The sequence below is a fragment of the Papio anubis genome, chromosome 18 (genome assembly GCF_008728515.1).
Source record: "Papio anubis isolate 15944 chromosome 18, Panubis1.0, whole genome shotgun sequence".
Classification (NCBI taxonomy): domain Eukaryota; kingdom Metazoa; phylum Chordata; class Mammalia; order Primates; family Cercopithecidae; genus Papio; species Papio anubis.
The window spans coordinates 69,461,535-69,483,900 of NC_044993.1; the positions used below are offsets into that span (position 1 = coordinate 69,461,535).

The 22,366-nt window shown below is 46.5% G+C and overlaps 1 protein-coding gene and 1 long non-coding RNA gene across 4 annotated transcripts in view; one reads left to right on the forward strand and one right to left on the reverse strand.

Moving 5' to 3' along the window:
- Positions 1–22,366, reverse strand: part of HMOX2 (heme oxygenase 2) — a 43,555-nt gene that overhangs the window by 13,486 nt on the left and 7,703 nt on the right. The window contains exon 1 of one of the 3 annotated variants that reach the window (XM_003916471.3): positions 2,554–3,067. The exons of the other annotated variants lie outside the window; for them this stretch is intronic. The gene's annotated coding sequence lies outside the window, so the exon portion shown is untranslated. Of the gene's footprint in view, positions 1–2,553; positions 3,068–22,366 lie in introns of those variants that run through there. 3 annotated transcript variants of the gene reach the window in all.
- LOC116271327 lies at positions 3,055–17,841 on the forward strand. The gene is made up of 2 exons (XR_004179885.1): positions 3,055–3,309; positions 17,586–17,841. It is a non-coding gene; the product is annotated as an uncharacterized LOC116271327 (long non-coding RNA).

A 22,366-nucleotide genomic window follows, 5' to 3' on the forward strand; every position in this document is an offset into this window, starting at 1 on the left:
GGTTAACACAGTGAAACCCCGTCTCTACTAAAAATACAAAAAAATTAGTTGGGTGTGGTGGCAGGTGCCTGTAGTCCCAGCTACTCAGGAGGCTGAGGCAGGAGAATGGCGTGAACCCGGGAGGTGAAGCTTGGCAGTGAGCCGAGACCATGCCACTGCCCTCCAGCCTGGGCTACAAAGCGAGACTCTGTCTCAAAAAACAAACAAACAAACAAAAGACAATGAATCCTGGAAAAGTGGGGACTCGGGACACAAAGCACTTGAGTCAGATTTACTAAATAAGCATTTGCATGTCTGGGCAAAAAGGAAGGCAAACTAATTTAAAGGCATTAGCCTCTTAAGTAACCTCAAAAACTGACAAGAGACTGGTTGTGGTAGCTCAAGCCTATAATCTCTGTACTTTGGAACGCTGAGGTAGAAGGATCGCTTGTGGCCAGGAGTTCAACACCATCCTGGGCAACAAAGTGAGACCCCCTCCATCTCAAAAAATATATTGAATTAAAAAAAAAAAAAACTGATAGTAGTTCAAGAAGTCCAAGACTTTTCTTGCAGGCTTTTTTACTGGAGAAGAGAAGTGTGCTCATCTCTAGCCATGTGCAAATACAACTGAGCAAGCAGTGAAGGCAGACACGAAGGACGGAACCTGAAACACTGAAATGAGTTCAAAGAAGGGGCCTGGAATTGACTATTGCTGGGACAACGATGAGTCCTGATAGAGTCTTCCTACTATAACTGAAATAAGCACAAGACTCGCCCCTGTTCCCTGACTGCCACCTCACTTTATATGAGGAGAATGTGTCCCAGGGCTGAGAAGCTGAGGATTCTTTAGTTTCATAGGCAGCACCGGGGTGGGGGGAGGTGGTAAAGCCCTGAGTGAATTCTAAAATGGTTCTGGTGGGATTTTTACAGGGACAGAGCCTAGGCTTCAGGCATCCCACAGGGCTGGCTTTAACTGATGAAACCTTGGGTCATCCCTAGGTTACCATCAAGCAAATATTATTCCAACACTGAACAACCTTGAAAGCAGGTGTCCTGTGGATAAGTGGAGTCAGTCATGTTTCCTTTCACACAGGCACAAAAATTGTCACCTGTAAGCTTCAGCTTCTATCATAAACAGGAACTGTGAATAGTATTTGGGGGTAGAGGGAAAAAAAGTAGGTGATTAAGGTGCATATGCAGAACTGTCATTTTGGGAAACCTGAGAGTGCCATCAGCTCCCAGATGCTTTCCTCTCCACAAGCAGCCTGAAGCCTTAGAAGCCATTCCTGGAGGCTGGTTCTGGTACCTCACACCTATAATCTCTGCACTTTGGGAGGCCAAGGCTGAAGGATCACTTGAGTCCAGGAGTTTGAGACCAGCCTAGGAAACATAGTGAGCCCCCCTCTCTACAAAAAAATAAAAATAAAATAATTTTTTTTTTTTTTTTTTTTTGAGACGGAGTCTCGCTCTGTTGCCCAGCCTGGAGTGCAGTCGCCGGATCTCAGCTCACTGCAAGCTCCGCCTCCCGGGTTCACGCCATTCTCCTGCCTCAGCCTCCCGAGTAGCTGGGACTACAGGCGCCCGCCACCTCGCCCGGCTAGTTTTTTTTTTTGTATTTTTTAGTGGAGACGGGGTTTCACCACGTTAGCCCATGTTGGGATAGTCTCGATCTCCTGACCTCGTGATCCGCCCGTCTCGGCCTCCCAAAGTGCTGGGATTACAGGCTTGAGCCACCGCGCCCGGCCAATTTTTTTTTTTTTTAAAGAAGCCATTCCTGCCTTGGTAGACGGCCCTCAAGTTCACCCAAGACAGCACTAGACTGTAAGTCTGACAGACCTGGGTATACCAGGCTAAGTCACTTTCAAGCAGTGTCTCATTGGCTCTGAAGAAACTAAGATCAAGAGAATTAACATGGGCAAGGTCACTCAGAGAGCTAGTGATCAAGTTGAGACTAAACTTGAGTCGTTCTGAATGCAAGGTAACTCCTCCTGTGTCCCTAGTTAATCCTCATTGGTTCCTACATGTGAGATTAGTATAGTGTCACCACAGACTGCTAGTAACATGGAAACTGAAGTTATGGGCTAGAGGCACTCGTACCACACTGCATTTATGCATGCAGTAGACAGGTTAAACTACAGCCTGTAATTTGTTGTTTTAGTATGAAAAGTGAGCAAGAGGCCGGGCATGGTGACTCACACCTATAATCCCAGCTCTCTGGGAGGCCGAAGTGGGCAGATCACTTGAGGTCAGGAGTTCTAGAGCAGCCTGGCCAACATGGTGAAACCCCATCTCTACTAAAAATACAATTATTAGCCAGGTGTGGTGGCGCACGCCTGTAATACCAGCTACACAGGAGGCTGAGGCAGGAGAATCGCTTGAACCCAGGAGGTGGAGGCTACAATGAGCTGAGATCGATCCACTGCACTCCAGCCTGGTCAACAGAGCGAGACTCTGTCTATAAAAAAAAAAAAAAAGGAAAGAAAAGTGAGCAAGATTCTATTATTTCTGAGAAATAAGTGCTCGGGCCCAGCTGAAGATTCAGAAGTTGATGCTGCTTGTCCCCAAAACACTCACCTTGGCTCACTCAGATTACACAACAACCTGAGAAGATTGTTCCCTGGTGAGATCTATTTTTGATGACTAACAGGGCAGGCCAAGGCTGGTTCCAGCAGGGGAGGATGGCATACCCCAATATTCAGTGCCTGAAGAGAGGCAATCAGACCTGCTAGACCTTAGTGGACAATGAAGCCAAGGGCTCCAGAGCATCCCTATACCAAAGGGAGGTCACAATAGGGTCTGCACATCTCTATAGCATCCATTGCTATAGTAACTACAGAGAAATAGACTAAACCGTGTCAAGCATGTATTGAGTGTTTAAAATCTAAGCAGTCCTATATTTCTGCCTACTGAAATATATTAAATATATTGTGCCTCAGAAATGGTAGTGCAATAGATAGAAAGTATGTTAACATAAACTTCCTGTAAAATTAGCAACTCTATAGGACAAGCCTTTGGTCAATCAAACAAGGCAGCTCCAGTTTCTCACTCTGGGCCTGCAAGGTATCTTTACACGTTTCCACAGGCCTGTAGAGTAAGGTATTATTCCTAGGCTTCTTCACAATGACTGCCCAGATTCTGGTGGGGGCTGAAGTTGGGGCAAGGAAACAAGCCCAGGCCAAAAACCAGTAATGCCACATATGGTTGGCTCATCCTACACAGACTGTGCCTATGGTAGGACGGAACTAGCAGCAGCAGCTATTGGACTTGCTCAAAGAAGGATGGTCGGCTTTCCCAGCACTACCAGCGGGCCCTGCCTACACCCTAAGAGTGGTAAGCGAAGTGGAATCTGCTTCCTTCTTACCTTCTGACTCCCTGTCTTAATGCACAAGGCACCAAGAGTTCCTAAAAAAGGAGGTCCTCAACTGTTTTCCTCCCTTAGTATATAGGGCCTGATTTGCACATAAATGACAATGTCCCACAGGAGTAGTCGGGCAGAGTGTCCAGAAAATATATTGCAGATGATGTGAAATTACTAGCAATTAGCTGTAAATGCAGCTCTCTCTTCTACTCTAAACAACTTCTCAGAAAGGGAGCCAACTTACAGGGATAATCTTTAACCCAATCAAACCCAGACTGGTCTTGAACTCCTAGCCTCAACAGTCCTCCCTTTTTGGCCTCCCAAAGTGCTGCGATTACAGTGATTACAGGTATGAGCCACCATGCCCGACCAAACTTTTTTTTTTAAGAGACTCACTTTTTCACGCAGGCTGGAGTACAGTGGTGTCATCATAGCTCACTGCAGCCTGGATTTCCCAGGCTTAAGTGATCCTCCTGCTTCAGCCCCTGAAGTAGCTGGGACTACAGGCACAAGCCACCACACCTGGCTAATTTTTGTATTTTTAGTAGAGATGGGGTTTCACCATGTTGTCCGGGCTGGTCTCAAACTCCTGGACTCAAGCGATCTGGCTGCCTCAGCCTCCCAAAGTGCTGGGATTACAAAGTGCTGGGGTGCGTGAGCCACTGCACCCCACCCAAACATTTTTTTAAAGGCAAAGCATTCATAAACTTCATTGTTAATAACAAATTATTTGGAACACATCTCATAACCACACTTAAAGAGTAGAAAATCTAAGTGACACAGTGATTATTTAGCAAAATGTACACTAGTTTTCTAGGAAAGCTTTCTAGACACTCCACACTCCAGCTCTTCAAAGACACCTTTCAGGATTGAAGGGAAGAGAAAACAGATCAGCATGCATTACTCCGCCCAGTCAATATGTTAAATTTCCACAGTCATGTTTTCTTTCTTTTTTTTTTTTTTTGAGATGGAGTCTCGTGCTGTGGCCCAGGCTGCAGCGCAGTGGTGCTCTGCAAGCTCCGCCTCCCGGGTTCATGCCATTCTCCTGCCTCAGCCTCCCGAGTAGCTGGGACTACAGGTGTCCGCCACCACACCCCGTTAATTTTTTGTATTTTTAGTAGAGATGGGGTTTCACCATGTTAGCCAGGATGGTCTCGATCTCCTGGCCTCGTGATCTACCCGCCTCGGTCTCCCAAAGTGCTGGGATTACAGGTGTTAGCCACCAAGCCAGCCCCACAGCCATGTTTTCTACTTTCCTCACTAGTATGAAATTCCCTGGACACGGCCTCCCATCACAACTGTTACTTGGCTATAACTTGCTATCTGTATAAATGGCATATGTGACTATTAATTTAGATAAAGATTTAAATATTTGTATTTCTGTATATATTCTATGATAAGAAGACCGAATCCCCCCATCTGAATGAAAGTTTCTAGAAACTGGGTTCAAAAGCGTAACAGCAGGCATATGCACAGAAGTCCTTTCTGCACAGCACAATACTAATGTGTTCAAAAGACACACAAGGAGCTGGGGCAGTGGACTGGATTTTACAATGATCTCTAGAGACTGAGCCGTAGTAGGCACCCAACAAATGTTAATTAAGATGAGCCTAGCCATGAGAGAATCTACTGGATGCACAGAGGCCAAGAGGCAGCACATGGATGTGGTTAAAGCACAGGCTCTAGAAAGGTACAACCAAGAGCAAACCCTGGTTCTGCCCATCCCAGTTGGGTAGACTTGGGCCAGCTACTTAATTTCTTGGAGTTTCTTTCTTCATCTGTAAAGGACAGTGATAATTCCACAAGGTAGGTATGAGAATTAAATGAGATAAATGAGTTATAAAACTGTGACATTATATGGTGCTGATTAATAAACTAAAGAAAACATCCCTTGCAATTTAAAATTAATGGCTGAGCCCAGTGGCTCATGTCTGTAATCCCAGCACTTTGAGAGGCCAAGGCAAAAGAGGATGGCTTGGGCCTAGGAGTTTGAGACTGGCCTGGGCAACACAGGGAGACCCCATCTCTAAAAAAAAAAAAAAAATTTTAATTAGCTGGTAGGCTGACGGGGGTGGAGGGGAGTGGCATGCAGTTGTGGTACCATCTACTTAGGAGGCTCAGGTGGGAAGATCACTTGAGCCCAGGAGGTAGAGGTGGCAATGAGCTATGATGGAACCACTGAATTCCGGCTTCCAGCCTGGGCCACAGAGCAAGACTCTATCTCAAAAAAAAAAAAAAAAAAAAAGGAAAAAGAAGAGAAAAGAAAAAAGAAATGTAAAATTAACAAATGTCCCCTAATATTTCCTTTTTCTCCCCACTCCTGGGTTCAAAAAAAAATTTTTTTTTTTTTAATTATACTTTAAGTTCTAGGGTACATGTGCACAACATACAGGTTTGTTACATATGTATACATGTGCCATGTTGGTGTGCTGCACCCATTAACTCGTCATTTACATTAGGTATATCTCCTAACGCTATCCCTCCCCACTCCCTCCGGGTTCAAGCAATTCTTGTGCCTCAGCCTCCTGAGTAGCTAGGACTACAGGCCAACACACCCAACTAATTTTTGTATTTTTAGTAGAGTCAAGGTATTGCCATGTTGCCCAGGCTGGTCTCAAACTGCTGACCTCAAGTGATCTGCCCGCCTTGGCCTCCCAAAGTGTTGGGATTACAAGGTGAGCCGCCGCACCCAGTCTTTTTTTTTTTGAGACGGAGAGACAAGTCTTGCTCTGCCACCAGGCTGGAGTGCAGTGGCACAATCTTGGCTCACTGCAATCTCTGCCTCCTGGGTTCAAGCAATTTTCCTGCCTCAGCCTCCCCAGTAGTAGGGATTACAGGCACATGCCACCACACCCAGCTAATTTTTTATATTTTTGGTAAAGACGGGGTTTCAGCATGTTGGCCAGGATGGTCTCAATCTCTTGACCTCGTGATCCGCCTGCATCAGCCTCCCAAAGTGCTGGGATTATAGGCGTGAGCCACCGCACCCAGCCTGTATCTAGTGCTATTAGAATGAAAATGGAGATTCTTCATGATGAACCTCAACTCAAAGTCTGTGACCCTCAGTGTAAGCCATTTATTTATTTATTTGTTTGTTTTTAGAGACAGGATTTTGCTCTGTCTGGAGTGTCCCATCTACTTAGGAGACTGTAGTGGTGCAGTATTAGCTCACTGCAGACTCTACTTCCTGGGCTCAGGCGATCCTCCCAATTCATCCTTCTAAGTAGCTAGGACTACATGTGCGCACCACTATGCTAATTTTAAAAAGTATTTTGTAGAGATAGGGTCTCAATATATTGCCCAGGCTGGTCTCGAACTCCTGGCCTCAAGGAATCCTCTCACCCTCCCTGTGTTGGGATTACAGTTGTGAGGTACTGCATCTGGCCCCTAGTATAGATCTGATGCTGCCTATAGGGCTTTTCATGGACACAGCGATATTTCCATTTCTTGTTTGAAAGTATATGGGGGTTAGGCACAATGGCTCACACTTGTAATCTCAGTACTTTGGGAGGCCAAGGCAAGTGGATCACAAGGTCAGGAGTTCAAGACCAGCCTGGCCAATATGGTGAAACCCTATGTCTACTAAAAATACAAAAATTAGATGGATGTGGTGGTGTGTGCCTGTAGTCCTAGCTACTCAGAACCGGGGAGGCAGAGGCTGCAGTGAGCCGAGATCACGCCACTGCACTGCAGCCTGAGCAACAGAGCAAGATTCTATCTCAAAAAAAATAAAAAATAAAAAGAAGGAAAGAAAGAAAAGAAAGAAAAATCTTGGAATTTCAAGCAAAATATATATATGTACTTTTTGAGATAGAGTCTCACTTTGTCACCTAGGCTGGAGTGCAGTGTCAATCTCGGCCCACTGCAGCCTTGACCTCCTGAGCTCAAGTGATCCTCCCACCTCAGTCCCCCAAGTACCTGGGACTACAGGCATGCAACACCATGCCCAGGTAATTTTTCGGTATTTTTTGTAGAGATGGTGTTTTACCATGTTGCCCAGGTGAGTCTTGAACTCCTGAACTCAACCGATCCAATCACCTTGGCCTCCCAAAGTGCTAGGATTACAGGAGTGGGCCACAGTGCCTGGCCTAGCAAAATAAATTCTGCAAAAGACCTAAGGGAAGATATCATATTGTTTCAGTTTAACTCCTTTGAGGAGATCCTGAACAAGACTTAGGTGAAGGGTCCCCTCCAGTAACCGAGAATCAGGGATGGAAGACAGGACACACTTTTGTTTCTTTAGAGTGACTTATAAAAAGTAAAGGTTTAATTAGGTAACTGAAAATTTACTTTGTCCTGTGACAAATCTGATTTGCATTTTCATCTCATGACAACCAATCTCCAATCCAGCGTTTCTCCACTGGGGGCCAACTTGTCCCCCAAGGAACATGTTTGGAGATGTGGCAATGTTTACAGACATGTTCAGTTGTCACAACTGAAAGATGGGAATGTGCTATTGACAATAGTGGGTAGAGGTCAGGGACACTGCTCAATGTCCTATAATGCACAGAAAGCACACACATGCTTGCATGTGCGCACACACGCACATACCCCACCACCACAAACGATCCAGCCCAAACTGTCAACAGCACTAACGTTGAGAAACCCTGCTGGACCACAAAAGCAGTGTGCATTCAAAAGAGGACATGAGTCTAATACCCCTCTCATCCTTTCATCAATTTACAGAGACGAGATTGTTAGTCACCTTTATCAAATATCTCTTACATAGATTTCTGAGGTAACTGAATTTCCACCAAAAAAACAGAAGAGGCTATTAGAGGCAGCTTGGCACTGCCCACAAATGACAATGAAAAGGGTTACAGTACCTTCCTGGGAATAGACCTTATTTGTATGTATTTGGATCTCTGCAAGTTAAACATTTAAAATGAACTCAGTAACAAAGCCAGGCAGGCTGAAGTCCCTGACAGAAATGTGTTTATTGACTTCTTTGTGGGATGGAACAGAAAACTGGGAGAAATTTCATTATTGTTTATCAGTCTGGTATCTGACTGCTAAGAAAGCTAAGAATCAGGAGAACTAACTTCTACTACCAGGTCTGGAACTAGCTAGCTGTAGGACTTCCTTGGAGCTCCAATGAGTCATTTCTCAGTGAACTGCAGGGAGGATGGCTTTGAACAGGAGGCAAAGCAGGAAAGGCTGTGGGCCTCCTATACCCTGCTTCAGTCAGAACAGCTCCCCTATTCCTTGCTATTATTTCCTCCAAGAAAAAGGTTGTGCTGCTTCTAAAAATAAGATCCAAAAAACAACATTAAGTGATAATATTGTAGGCCTGATATTACATTCAGAGCTACCTAAGTAAGCCTTTTATGATCCATCCTAGCACTTGTATCTTGTTATGGTATGTATCTGTTTATATGTTTGTTTTCCAGATTACAGTTCATTTATCTTGGCCTCCTATTACCCAACTACACACCAATCAGGGTTTGTTGACTGAATGAATCATTTCCAGAGGCATTCTCAAAGTGCTGATGACATAGGGCAATTAAAGGTGAATCTCAGGTATAAGAATAACGGGCCGGGCGTGGTGGCTCACGCCTATAATCCCAGCACTTTGGAAGGCTGAGGTGGGTGGATCATGAGGTCAGGAGATCGAGACCATCCTGGCTAACACGGTGAGACCCATCTCTACTAAAAATACAAAAAATTAGCCAGGCGTAGTGGCGGGCACCTGTAATCCCAGCTACTTAGGAGGCTGAGGCAGGACAATGGCGTGAACCCGGGAGACGGAGCCTACAGTGAGCAGAGATTGCACCACTGCACTCCAGCCTGGGTGACAGTGTGAGACTCTGTCTCAAAAAAAAAAGAATAATGGGGCAGGTGTGGTAGCTCACACCTATAATCCCAACACTTTGGGAGGCTGAGACAGGAGGATCACTGAGGCCAGGAGTTCGAGACCAGCCTGGGCAACATATACAGATCCCTGTTGCTACCTCCCCCCAGAAATTATAAAACTAGCTGGATGAGGCTGGACACAGTGGCTCACACCTGTAATCCCAGCACTTTGGGAGGCCAAGGCAAGTGAATAGCTTGAGTACAGGAGTTCCAGACTAGCCTGGGCAACATGGCAAAACCCCATCTCTACAAAAAATACAAAACTTAGCTGAGCATGGTGGCACACGCCTGTAGTCCCAGCTATCTGGGAGCCTGAGGTAGGAGGATCACTTGACCCTGGGGTTGGAGCCTGCAGTGAGCCAAGATCGTGCCACTGCATTCCAGCCTATGTGACAGAGTAGGGCTCTGTTTCAAAAAATTTTTAAAAAGTAAAATAAAATTAGCTGGATATGGTGGTGAGTGCTTGTGGTCCCAGCTACTCGTGAGGCTGAGGTGGATCACTTGAGCCCATGACTATGCCACTGCAGAAGGAAGGAAGGAAGGAAGGAAGGGACGAAGGGAGGGAGAAAGGGAGGGAGGATGATGGCTGCCTAATGACTAAACACTTGGTGAAGGATGAGAATGGCCCTGTTGGGGGATCAAGCATTTGACGCTTTGTGCTTGAGTAACTCACTGTTTCATATATGAAGGGAAAATGCTGCATTACATTGGTCTTAAACTGGCCTCCTTACATTCCACAGATATGACTACTGAGAGCGTACCTTTTAGATTTTGTTTTATGGTCTCTGAAAGCCTGATTGGTAGCATAACACTGTGTTCCTTGCCCCCTCTTTATATAAAGAAATGTATACCAGCCTGGGCAACATGGCAAAAACCCCTGTCTCTACAAAAAAAACTACAAAAATTAGCTGGGCATGGTGGCACATGCCTGTCGTCCCAGCTACTCAGGAGTCTGAGGCATGAGGATTGCTTGAGCCCAGGAGGTGGAGGTTGTAATGAGCCAAAACCACACCACTGCACTCCAGCCTAGGCGACAGAGTGAGATCCTGTCTCAAAAAAAGAGAGAAATGTACAGGCACATTTTTAACTGTCATGGTGGCAAATGCTTGCCAGCCTTCTCCACTCAATGCATACACAAACCACTGACTCCTTGATGTCTACATCTGTGAAAAAACATCCAGTGTCCCCCAAGTTGTCCTTAGAGTCTGTGTTTCATAGCAGCAGCAAGGTCTCTTCATGTTGTTCTCTAGGGAAGGGGTCAGCCACAAAAAGGCAACAGTTATACAACTTTGTAACAAGCCCACATCCTGTATCTATGCACATTTTGGAGGAAACACCAAGGCTTTAGGTTATCATTATTGCAAAGGAAAATGCTACAGTTATCATAATTTACTGAAAAAAAAAAAGAAAAAATCAAAAATCCCAGCAGTTTGCTGTAAAACTGAGTAACTTCCTGTTACAATCTTCTCCAATGGGGCAGCACACACAACTATACATATTAAAGTGAAGTTTAATGTCCAAGAGTTTAATTCCTTTAATTCCCAAGAGTTCCCAGAACTGGTCAAACATCATTATCTCCATTAATCGTTATTCAGAGGAAATTCAAATAGCCCAGAACATCAACTACTGACTGAGGACATGATTAGGCAACAATGAATGAACAGCTTCAGAAAAAAGCAGATAAAATGGAAAAGGCAACCTGTCCAACAGCTCAGGCGTTCTCCAAGCCCGTGAGAGGTATACTCAAGCCTTTTTTTTTTTTTTGAGGTGGAGTTTCGCTGTTGTTGCAGCAAAACAATAGAGTGCAATGGCACAATCTTGGCTTGCTGCAACCTCTGCCTCCTGGGTTCAAGCGATTCTCCTGCCTCAGCCTACTGAGTAGCTGGGACTACAGGTATGCACCACCACATCCAGCTAATTTTGTATTTTTAGTAGACACAAGGGTTCTCCATGTTGGTCAGGCTGGTCTCGAACTCCCAACCTCAGGTGATCCACCCGCCTCGGCCTCCCAAAATGCTGGGACTACAGGTATGAGCCACTGTGCCCGGCCACGCCTGGCTAATTTTGTATTTTTAGAGGTCAGGCTGGTCTCAAACTCCTGATCTCAGGTGATCCACCCACCTTGGCCTCCCAAAGTGCTGGGATTACAGACAGGAGTCACTGTGCCCAAACTTTTTTTTTTTTTTTTTTTTTGAGACAGGGTCTTGCTGTGTTGCTCAGGCTGAAGTGCAATGGCTCATAGCTCATTGCAGCCTCAACTCCTGGGCTCAGGTGATACTTCCAACTTAGCCTCTGGAGCAGCTGGCACTATAGGCATTCACTACCACGTCTAGCTAATTAAATTTTTTTTTGTCGAGACAGGGTCTCTATGTTGCCCAGGTTGGTCTCGAACTCCTGGGCTCAAGCAATCTCTCTTTGGCCTCCCAGAGTACTGGGATTACAGTCGTGGGCCATGATGCCCAGCCTCAAGCCTTTTTTCAAACAAAACCCTATACACATGGCCAATACATAAAAGAAATAAGTGAGCTTCCATACTTAAAATGAGAGAAAGAAAAAGGAGGGCCAAAAGGGACTGAGCTCAGCTCCTCAGTCCCCTCAGGACCTCGAGCTTGGCTTACTTTGCTCAGCTATGGTCTAGGAGACATAAGATACTCAATTAAACATTTGCTGGCTACCATTTCCCACTACCTGTGCTAAGTGACCAGTGGCTCTGGGCACGGTCTCTTATTTTAGGCCTGTGTGTCCAAATCAGCAGTGGGAAGCTGGGCCTGGATTAGCCATTGTTCCCAGACCTGACCTGCCCAGAGCTTTCTGGCCACTGGGCCAGAGCTCCATCTACTCTTCCACACATCATTTCCAGTTGCCCACTAGCTCCTTGAAAACTTCATGACCTTCCAAAAAACCATGTAGTTTCTGTGTCTTCAACTCACCTCATCCCCAGCATTGGTACTGAGCTCTAACCCTGTATTAGGGACAGGCACATACTCTAATCAGCTGTCCTTGACTAAAGGCAGACCTTGAGCTCTAAACACTTCTGCCTCACCCACACCAGCTAGTTAAGTTGCTGCGGCCTCAGCAGTCCTCTCCTAGGAACCAGATTAGACCACTGCTTACACATGGGGACACGCTGTCCTTTGGACAAGTACTCAGGCAAGTCCCTTGACAGTTGGTGTTTGGTAAAAGGCTGTTTGTTTACAAAGGAATGTCCTAGGGTTTCTGTCTTTAATCTACTCAAATACTTCCTTTTTCGAACACAATTTGTGTTCGAAGACACAAATTGAGAGATGTGTACTTCTGAAGATGGGAAGAAAGGGTATTTGTCAGAATAATCCTTATCCGTTTTTTTTTTTTTTTTTTTTTGAGACGGAGTCTTGCTCTGTCGCCCAGCCTGGAGTGCAGTGGTGCGATCTCGGCTCACTGCAAGCTCCGTCTCCCGGGTTCACGCCATTCTCCTGCCTCAGCCTCCTGAGTAGCTGGGACCACAGGCGCCCGCCACCACACCCGGCTAAATCTTTTGTATTTTTAGTAGAGACGGGGTTTCACAGTGTTAGCCAGGATGGTCTCGATCTCCTGACCTCGTGATCCGCCTGCCTCAGCCTCCCAAAGTGCTGGGATTACAGGCATGAGCCACCGCGCCCGGCCCCTTATCCTGTTTTTGGTTGCAAATTCCTTTCAGAATCAGAGCAAGGCTTCAGATTCTCTCTCCAGGACAATAGTATAGTTTTAAAATGTTGCCTGTGGCTAGGCATGGTGGCTCACGCCTGTAATCCCAGCACTTTGGGAGGCCAAAGTGGGCAGATCACCTGAGGTCAGGAGTTCGAGCCCAGCCTGGCCAACATGGTAAAACCCTGTCGCTAACAAAAATACAGAAATTAGCTGGGCATGGTGGTGGCAGGCACCTTAATCCCAGCTACTTGGGAGGCAGAGGCAGGAGAATCGTTTGAACCCAGGGGGCAGAGGTTGCAGTGAGCCAAGATTGAGCCATTGCACTCAAGCCTGGGGGACAAAAGCGAGACTTCTCTCAAAAACAAAAATAAAAACAAAAACAAAAAAATCAATCCCTGTTCTAAAAGGAGTCTATCAGTGACATTCTCTTTTTATGGGTAAAGTTTTCAGTAAGACCCTGAGTGCTCTAAGAAAGGTTTCTTCTTTCTCTGGCCTCCTTCCTTCTCTTCTCTTCCTACTCCATCTTAGCGGGTTCAGTGCAAGTTCTCCCGTTTTCTCAATTTCTCCACTCTAACTTCCCCGGCCTCTCAAAACTCTCATAAACCTTACAAAGTGATTTTACTGTTTTGTGTCTTCTCAAAGTTACTACCAGCTCCTAGTAAACAAAGACTATGCTTGGTTTGCTGTTGTATTTGCACATCCCCTCAGTGCCAATACTCTGCACACCTTAGAGGCTCAATACAGTACAGTCAGCCCTACATATCCATGGGCTCTGCATTTGTGGATTCAACCAACCTCAGATTTTTTTTTTTTTTTTTTTTTTTGAGGCGGGGTCTCGCTCCCCCCCCCCGGCTGGGGGGGAGGGGCCAGTTCCCCCCTCCCTGCAAGCCCCGCCTCCCGGGTTCACGCCATTCTCCTGCCTCAGCCTCCGGAGTAGCTGGGACTACAGGCGCCCGCCACCTCGCCCGGCTAGTTTTTTGTATTTTTTAGTAGAGACGGGGTTTCACCGTGTCAGCCAGGATGGTCTCGATCTCCTGACCTCGTGATCCGCCCGTCTCAGCCTCCCAAAGTGCTGGGATTACAGGCTTGAGCCACCGCGCCCGGCCTCAACCTCAGATTAAAAATATTCACAAAAAGGCCTGGCATGGTGGCTCACGCCTGTAATCATAGCACTTTGAGAGGTGGAAGTGGGTGAATCACTTAAGGTCAGGAGTTCAAGACCAGCCTAGCCAACATGGTGAAACCCCGTAATCTGCTAAAAATGTAAAAATTAGCCGGGGGTTGTGGCAGGCACCTGTAATCCCAGATACTTGGGACGCTAAGGCAAGAGAATCGCTTGAACCCAGGAGGCGGAGGTTGCAGTGAACCAAGACTGCACCATTGCACTCCAGCCTGGGTGACAGAGCGAGATGCCCTCTCAATCAACCAATCAATCTTCAGGGGGGAAGAAAAAAAAACAAGATGGCTGCATCTGTACTACACATGTACAGACTTTTTTTCTTGTCATGATTACCTAAACAATACAATATAACAATTATTTACGTAGCACTGTATTAGGTATTATAAATACAGATGATTTAAAGAATACGAAAGATATAAGTTACATGCAAATTCTATACACCATTTTATATAAGAAACTTGAGCTGGGAATGGTGGCTCATGCCTGTAATACCAGCACTTTGGGAGGCCGAGGCCGGCAGATCACCTGAAGTCAGGAGTTCCAGACCAGCCTGGCCACCATGGTGAAACCTCATCTCTACTAAAAATACAAAAATTAGACAGGCGTGGTGGTGCACACCTATAATCCCAGCTACTCTGGAGGCTGAGGCAGGAGAATCATTTGAACCCGGGAGGTGGAGGTTGCAGTGAGCCGAAATCGCACCACTGCACTCCAGCCTGGGTGACAGTGCAAGATTCCGTCTCAAAAAAAAAAAAAAAAAAAGAAAAAATGAAACTTGAGCATCCTGGATCTTGGTACCCTTGAGGGGTCCTGGAACCAATCTCCATAGATACTGAGGGATGACTATATATACCTGTCAAATGGCCTCATATTACTGTTTCTTGATCCTTCTACCTTTAGCTATTTGGACTTGAATGTGTTGCCTCCTTTAAAATTTGGGCATATAGGCCAGGCGCGGTGGCTCAAGCCTGTAATCCCAGCACTTTGGGAGGCTGAGATGGGCGGATCACGAGGTCAGGAGATCGAGACCATCCTGGCTAACACGATGAAACCCCATCTCTACTAAAAAATACAAAAAACTAGCCGGGTGTGGTGGCGGTTGCCTATAGTCCCAGCTACTCGGGAGGCTGAAGCAGGAGAATGGCGTAAACCTGGGAGGCGGAGCTTGCAGTGAGCTGAGATCCGGCCACTGCACTCCAGCCTGAGCGACAGAGTGAGACTTAGTCTCAAAAAAAAAAAAAAAAAAAAAAAAATGGGGCATATGAGGCCGGGCACCGTGGCTCACGCCTGTAATCACAGCACTTTGGGAGGCTGAGGCGGGCGGACCACTTGAGGTCAGGAGTTTGAGACCAGCCTGGTTAATATGGTGAAACCTCGTCTCTACTAAAAAGGCAAAAATTAGCCAGGTATAGTGGCGCACATCTGTAGTCCCAGCTACTCGGGAGGCTGAGGCAGGAGAATCGCTTGAGCCTGGGAAGCGGAGGTTGCAGTGAGCTGAGATAGCGCCACTGCACTCCAGCCTGGGTGTCGCAGCAAGACTCCATCTCAAAAAACAAACACACAAAAAGATGTATAGATATATTTCATCTGCACCCTAGGTTCCTAGCACAAAGCTCCTAAAACTTTTGTAGATGGGAGCACTAGGAGAATCTTTTGTTCTGATATTGGTCTTTAACCCCAGTTCCTGACACAGAACTCCTAAAACTTTTGTAATTTCCTAAATCCCTTGGAATTTCCTGGGTAATAGGAGCATCTTGTTTTGTTTTGTTTGAGACAGAGTCTCATTCTGTCACCCAGGCTGTAGTGCAGTGGTATGATCTTGGCTCACTGCAACGTCTACCTCCCAGGTTCACGCAATTCTCCTGCCTCAGCCACCTGAGTAGCTGGGATTACAGGCGCACACCACCACACCCAGCTAATTTTTTGTGTATTTTTAGTAGAGACAGGGTTTCACTATTTTGGCCAGACTGGTCTTGAACTCCTGACCTCGTGATCTGCCTCCCAAAGTGCTGGGATTACAGGTGTGAGCCACTGCACCCGGCTGGTAATAGAAGCATCTTTTGTTGTAAGTAAGTAACTCTTGGTGGGCTCCTAGATAGCCTTGGGATAGGGGCTGATTGCCTGGGGAACCAACTATGTGATTAGAGGGTGGGAACTTTCAGCTCTACCCACTTAACCTCAGGGGAGGGGAGAAGGTCTAAAGGTTGAATTGATCACCAATGGCCAATAATGTATTCAATTATGCCTTTGTAATGAAGCCTCCATAAACAAACACACACACATACACCCCCCCCAGGGTTTGCATTAGCTTCAGAATAGCTGACTACATGAAAGTTCCAGAGAGGGCGTAGAAGCTCCATGCCCCTTTCTATATGCCTCACCCTATACATCTCTTCCATCTAGCTATTCATCTGTATCCTTTTTTCTTTTTTCCCACTCTGTTGCCCAGGCTGGATGGAGTGCAGTGGTGTGATCTCAATTCACTGCAACCTCCGTCCCCAGGGTCCAAGCAATTTTCCTGCCTAAGCCTCCCTAGTGGCTGGGACTACAGGCATGCACGACCACGCCCAGCTAATTTTTTTGTATTTTTAGTAAAGATGGCGTTTCACCATGTTGGTCAGGCTGGTCTCAAACTCCTGACCTCAGGTGATCTGCCCTCCTTGGCCTCCCAAAGTGCTGGGATTACAGGCATGAGCCAGCACGCCCAGCCATCTGTATCCTTCTTAATATCCTTTAGAGTAAACGGGTAAATATAAGTAAAGTGTTTTCCTGAGTTCTGTGAGCCACTCTAGCAGATTAATCAAACCCGAGGAGGGACTGTCAGAACTCTCAATTTATAGCTGGTAGGTCAGAAGAACAGGTGACAATTTACTACTTGTGACTAGTGCCTCAAGTTGGGACAGTTTTGTGGGACTGAGCCCTCAACCGGTGGGATCTGACACTATCTCCAGATAGAGTGTTAGAATTTAACTGACTTAGAGGACACCCCGCTGATGTGTCTACTAGAGAACTGCTTGGTGTATGGGGAAACAACTCCCATATATCTGGTGTCAGAAGTGTTGTGTTGAGTGACTGTGGGAACAGAGTAGGAAAAACACTTTGGGGTTTTTGCCTGTCTCAAATAACTAGAAGAGCCACAAGCGAAGACAGAAAAGCATAACCTATAACAGCTAGTTTCTCAGCACAGCACGTTTTTCCCCTTCTGGGTCCACTTGCCTTTTTATAAACACAAAAAGTCTTACAAAGCAGGACAAATGTGACACTGAGCACAGACATTTGAACATTTTGCTAGAGGAATGGAGTTTTTTTAAGTTATATTCTAATTAGTGGGATACCTGCTATTACCAAGCAGACCAAAGGCCTGACTTTCCCTGTGTCCTTCCTACATAAAAAGAAGGGAGTAAAGATTTAATGTCTTCTAGGTAGAAGTTAGAGGACCACCCAGGCCACACTTCACTAAGTTTGCTTTTTCATCTGCCTTCAAACACTACTATCCACACTCAGCTTTGTTCATTTATTCCTTCCCTTCTCCCTCCTGCCCTCCTCCAGACTGCCACAGAGATAGTTCAAGGTGACAACAGCTCCTCTGCGGCAGCACATAGTGGTCTTGCCAGAGACAACAGCAGATCAAGTAACTACTGAAGATGATGGCTACACTTGGACAGGTGATATTACATTATCATCAACAAATATTTATCACCTTCTTCAGTACTGTGACTACAAAGAAGGATAAGATCTTCTGCACGTTAAGTACCTTTCAATCTAGAGAGTTAGGTGGAAAAATAAAAAGATAACATAAGGTGCACCATTCTGTAAATATTAATTGTGCAATACAGACAACTGTGTTAAGACAAAGCTTTATGTTCCCGACTTTCCAGAACAATTCTGATTTCAAATATCCTGTTCCACCTAATTCTTTCAGTACACCTGTATGCTCAATTACATGTGTTTGGCATAAAAATTATGATCATCACAGCTACTTATGAGGCCAGCCAGTCAACTAGATTAACTAAAATCAGGATGGCATTATAATACGAGATTGTTTCAATCACACTAGTACCTTCTCGCAGCCTTAGCACAGTGCTTTAATAATAGGCCCTCTATCTCAGACATGTCAACATGAGCAAAACAAAAAATAGTAGGCCCAGCTGGGCACGGTGGCTCATGCCTGTAATCCCAATACTTTGGGAGGCAGAGGTAGGTGGATCACCTGACATCAGGAATTTGAGACCAGCCTGGCCAACATGGTGAAACCCCGTCTCTACTAAAAATACAAAAAATTAGCCAGGCATGGTGGCAGGCGCCTGTAATCCCAGCTTCCCCAGAGGCTAAGGCAGGAGAATCGCTTAAACCTGGGAGGTGGAAGTTGCAGTGAGCCAAGATCACGGCACTGCACTCCAGCCTGGGTGACAAGAGTGAAACTCTGTCTCAAAAAAAAAAAAAAAAAAAAATAGTAGGCCCTTAGCCGGGCACGGTCGCTCACACCTGTAATCCCAGCACTTTAGAAGGCCCAGGTAGGTAGACCACTTGAAGTCAGGAGTTTGAGACCAGCCTGACCAACATGGCAAAACTCCATCTCTACTAAAAATACAAAAATTAACTGGGCGTGCTGGCACACACCTGTAATCCCAGCTACTCGGGAGGCTGAGGAAGGAGAATCACTTGAACCCAGAAGGCAGAGGTTGCAGTGAGCCGAGATGGCGCCACTGCACTCTAGCCTGGGTGACAGAGCAAGACTCCGGCTAAGAAAAAAAAAAAAAAAGGCCGGGCGCTGTGGCTCACGCCTGTTAATACCAGCACTTTGGGAGGCCGAGGTGGGTGGATCACCTGAGGTCAGGAGTACGAGACCAGCCTGGCCAACACAGTGAAACCTCATCTCTACTAAAAATACAAAAATTAGCCAGGCATGGTGGCATACAGCTGTAATCCCAGCAACTCAGGAGGCTGAGGCTGGAGAATAGCTTGAACCCAGCAGGCTGAGATTGCAGTGAGCTGAGATTATGCCACCACACTCCAGCCTGGATGACAGAGCAAGACTGTCTCAAAAAAAAAAAAAAAAGGCCGGGCCCGGTGGCTCACGCCTGTAATCCCAGTACTTTGGGAGGCTGAGGCGGGAAGATCACGAGGTCAGGAAATCGGGACCATCCTGGCTAACACGGTAAAACCCCGTCTCTACTAAAAATACAAAAAATTAGCCAGGCGTGGTGGCGGGCACCTATAGTCCCAGCTACTCGGGAGACTGAGGCAGGAGAATGGCGTGAACCCGGGAGGCAGAGCTTGCAGTGAGCCGAGATTGTGCCACTGCACTCCAGCCTGGGCAACAGAGCAAGACTCCGTCTCAAAAAAAAAAAAAAAAAAAAGAAGAATAAGAAAAAGGCAGGCTGGGTACAAGACACCAGTCTGTTATGCCATTCTTCCCCACAGCCTTTTTAAAGTTACTGAGAACTATGACAGTAATTAGGCCTATGATACTCCTGGGAAAGAAACGAATCTATTTGTGAAACAAAAATTAATTTTTTCCCTAAGCCAAGTGAAGAGAATAACCACTTCGTTGGCCTCTGATATACACACTGACAGCACAGTTCACCACACAACAATCACCTCTTTCGGTGTCCCTTTCCCCAGGTATTCTATTCGCTTACCGCTCTATCTTCCCTACTAGTCCACTCCCTCCTCTTTCCAGCCTGTGCCTTAGACAAGGACCCCAAACAAGAATCACCTGAGAAACTCCAAAAACAGGTTCCCAGTCATAATCCCAATTTTACCAAAAAAGAAAGGTTTGGAAACCCCTTAGATCAACAAGCAGCATCCAAAGACACCAAAAACTTAGGCTCACCAAGTATTAACTTCCTGCCTCAGCCTCCCAGGTAGCTGAGATTATAAGCATGTGCCAGCATCCCACTTACTGTTCACGCTAACGCGCCCGGCCTAATTTTTTTTCTTTGAGACGAAGTTTCGCTCGTTGCCCAGGCTGGAGTGCAATGGCACGATCTCAGCTCACTGCAGCCTCTGCCTCCTGGCTGCAAGCAATCTTCCTTCCTCAGTCTCCCGAGTAGCTGGGATTACAGGCTACTTTTTGCAAGGCTAATTTTCGTATTTTTAGTAGAGACAGGGTTTCACCATGTTAGCCAGGCTGGTCTCGAAATTGCAAGGCTAATTTTTGTATTTTTAGTAGAGACGGGGTTTCAACATGTTAGCCAGGCTGGTCTGGAACTCCTGACTTCAGGTGATCCACCTGCCTCAGTCTCCCAAAGTGCTGGGATTACAGGCGTGAGCCACTGCACCCAGTCTAGGTCAAGTTTTTAATCTCTTTTCTCTCCAAGGAGTTAGAAGCTGAATTTCAAATTTTACACTGAAATACACAATTCTAATTTTCTTTTCTTTTTTTTTTTTTTTTTTTTGAGACAGAGTCTCGCTCTGTCGCCCAGGCTGGAGTGCAGTGGCTGGATCTCAGCTCACCGCAACCTCCGCCTCACAGGTTCAAGTGATTCTCCTGCCTCAGCCTCTCAAGTAGCTCAGATTATAGGCACGTGCCACCATGCCCAGCTAATTTTTTTTTTTTTTTTTTTTTTAGTAGAGACAGGATTTCTCCATGTTGGCCAGGCTGGTCTCTATCTCCTGACCTCAGGCGATCCACCCACCTCGGCCTCCCAAAGTGCTGGGATTACAGGCGTGAGCCACTGCGCTGGGCCCACAATTCTAATTTTCAAAGTATATCGCCCTCCTGGAGGAGTGATATTCCAGTTTTGGGTGCAATCCTGATGTAGAGCCCAAATGTCCTGTGAAGAGAGTCAGCTGTTAAAAGGAAACCAAAAAATCAAGGTAGCTCTAGCTGTCCAATTTTACAAGTTTTCAACAGATTTGATGAGGGATGAGCTAAAGGCAGTCAATGCTTTATTGTCTGTAACTCATTGGCACTGGCATTTCTAGAGTTGCTCATGTTCCCCCTTTTGGTGACTCACAGCATTTCAACATGTTGCCACAGCAAAGGAAAAAAGGAAATCAAGTCAGACAATGGAGGAATCACAGGATTTCCCTCTTCACATCCCCATTTAGATGAGGTCATTCAATGAGTGTGTGTGTTTCCAAGGCTCTACAAATTCCCACACCCTCACCAGTGTTTAAACCTAAATGTTGTCTCTGATAACTTTTTCTAATTTTACCAAGTAAGCTTTTATATGTCTTATTTAACTGTGAACTCCTGGTAAGCACAAATTTTGTCTTGTGATATTTATTTTTTCTTTTTTGAGACAGGGTCTCACTCTGTCACCCAAGCTGGAGTGCAGTGATGCGATCTCAGCTCACTGCAACCTCCACTTCCTGGGCTCAAGTGATCCTTCAAAATCAATCTCCCCAGTAGCTGGGATTACAGGCACGCGCCATCCTGCCCATTTAATTCTTTGTATTTTTAGTAGAGACGGGGTTTCATCATGTTGACCAGGCTGGTCTCTAAGTCCTGACCTCAGGTGATCCGCCTACATCGGCCTCCCAAAGTGCTGGGATTACAGGCGTGAGCCACCCCCTGCCCAGCCTAAGTTGAGTCTTAACACTGACCTCGTTTTACACGTGGAAAAATGATCAGCTCGCAAGGCTTTGCAAGGGGCTGAAAGGAGAGGGCTTCCTCCAGTGGAAAGTACTATGCAGTGCTTTTTTTTCTTTCTTTTTTTGAGATGGAGTCTCGCTCTGTCGCCCAGGCTCTGCCTCCCAGTTTCAAGGGATTCCTGCCTCAGCCTCCCTAGTAGCTGGGATTACAGGCATGCCCCAACACCTCAGGCTAATTTTTGTATTTTTAGTAGGGACAGAGTTTCACCATGTTGACCAGTCTGATCTCGGACTCCTGACCTCAAGCAATCCGCCAGGCCCGGCCTCCCAAAGTGCTGGAATTACAGGCGTGAGCCACCGCCCCGGCCCAGACGCGATTTAAATGGCGTGACACAGGCAGGCCTCGTGCAAAGACTGCAAGGAGGTCCTGGCAGCTTCTGCAGGGTAATTAATGCACCCAGAGCACTGCGCTCAGAAGGTGACAGGTAAACCCGTGTCCAGACTAACCGGCTACCCCCACACTTGATCCCTCCCAGTCCGACTCTGCTCCAAGCTGTACCAGGGTTCACTCGTCAAGTCACGACACCCACTCAAGGGGCACTTCCTATAGAGATAAGGGCACTGGAGGAAGGGCAGAGACCCGGCCAGTGCCAACAGCCCGGGAAGCCGCTAAGCCGGGCTCCAATCTCTGCCGGCATCCCCTGTCAGCACCGCCGACGTCCCCAGCTACGACCCCGGGGGTCACCTCGCCCAGTACGGCCGTGACGCTAGGAGGGGGTGGGCCCAAC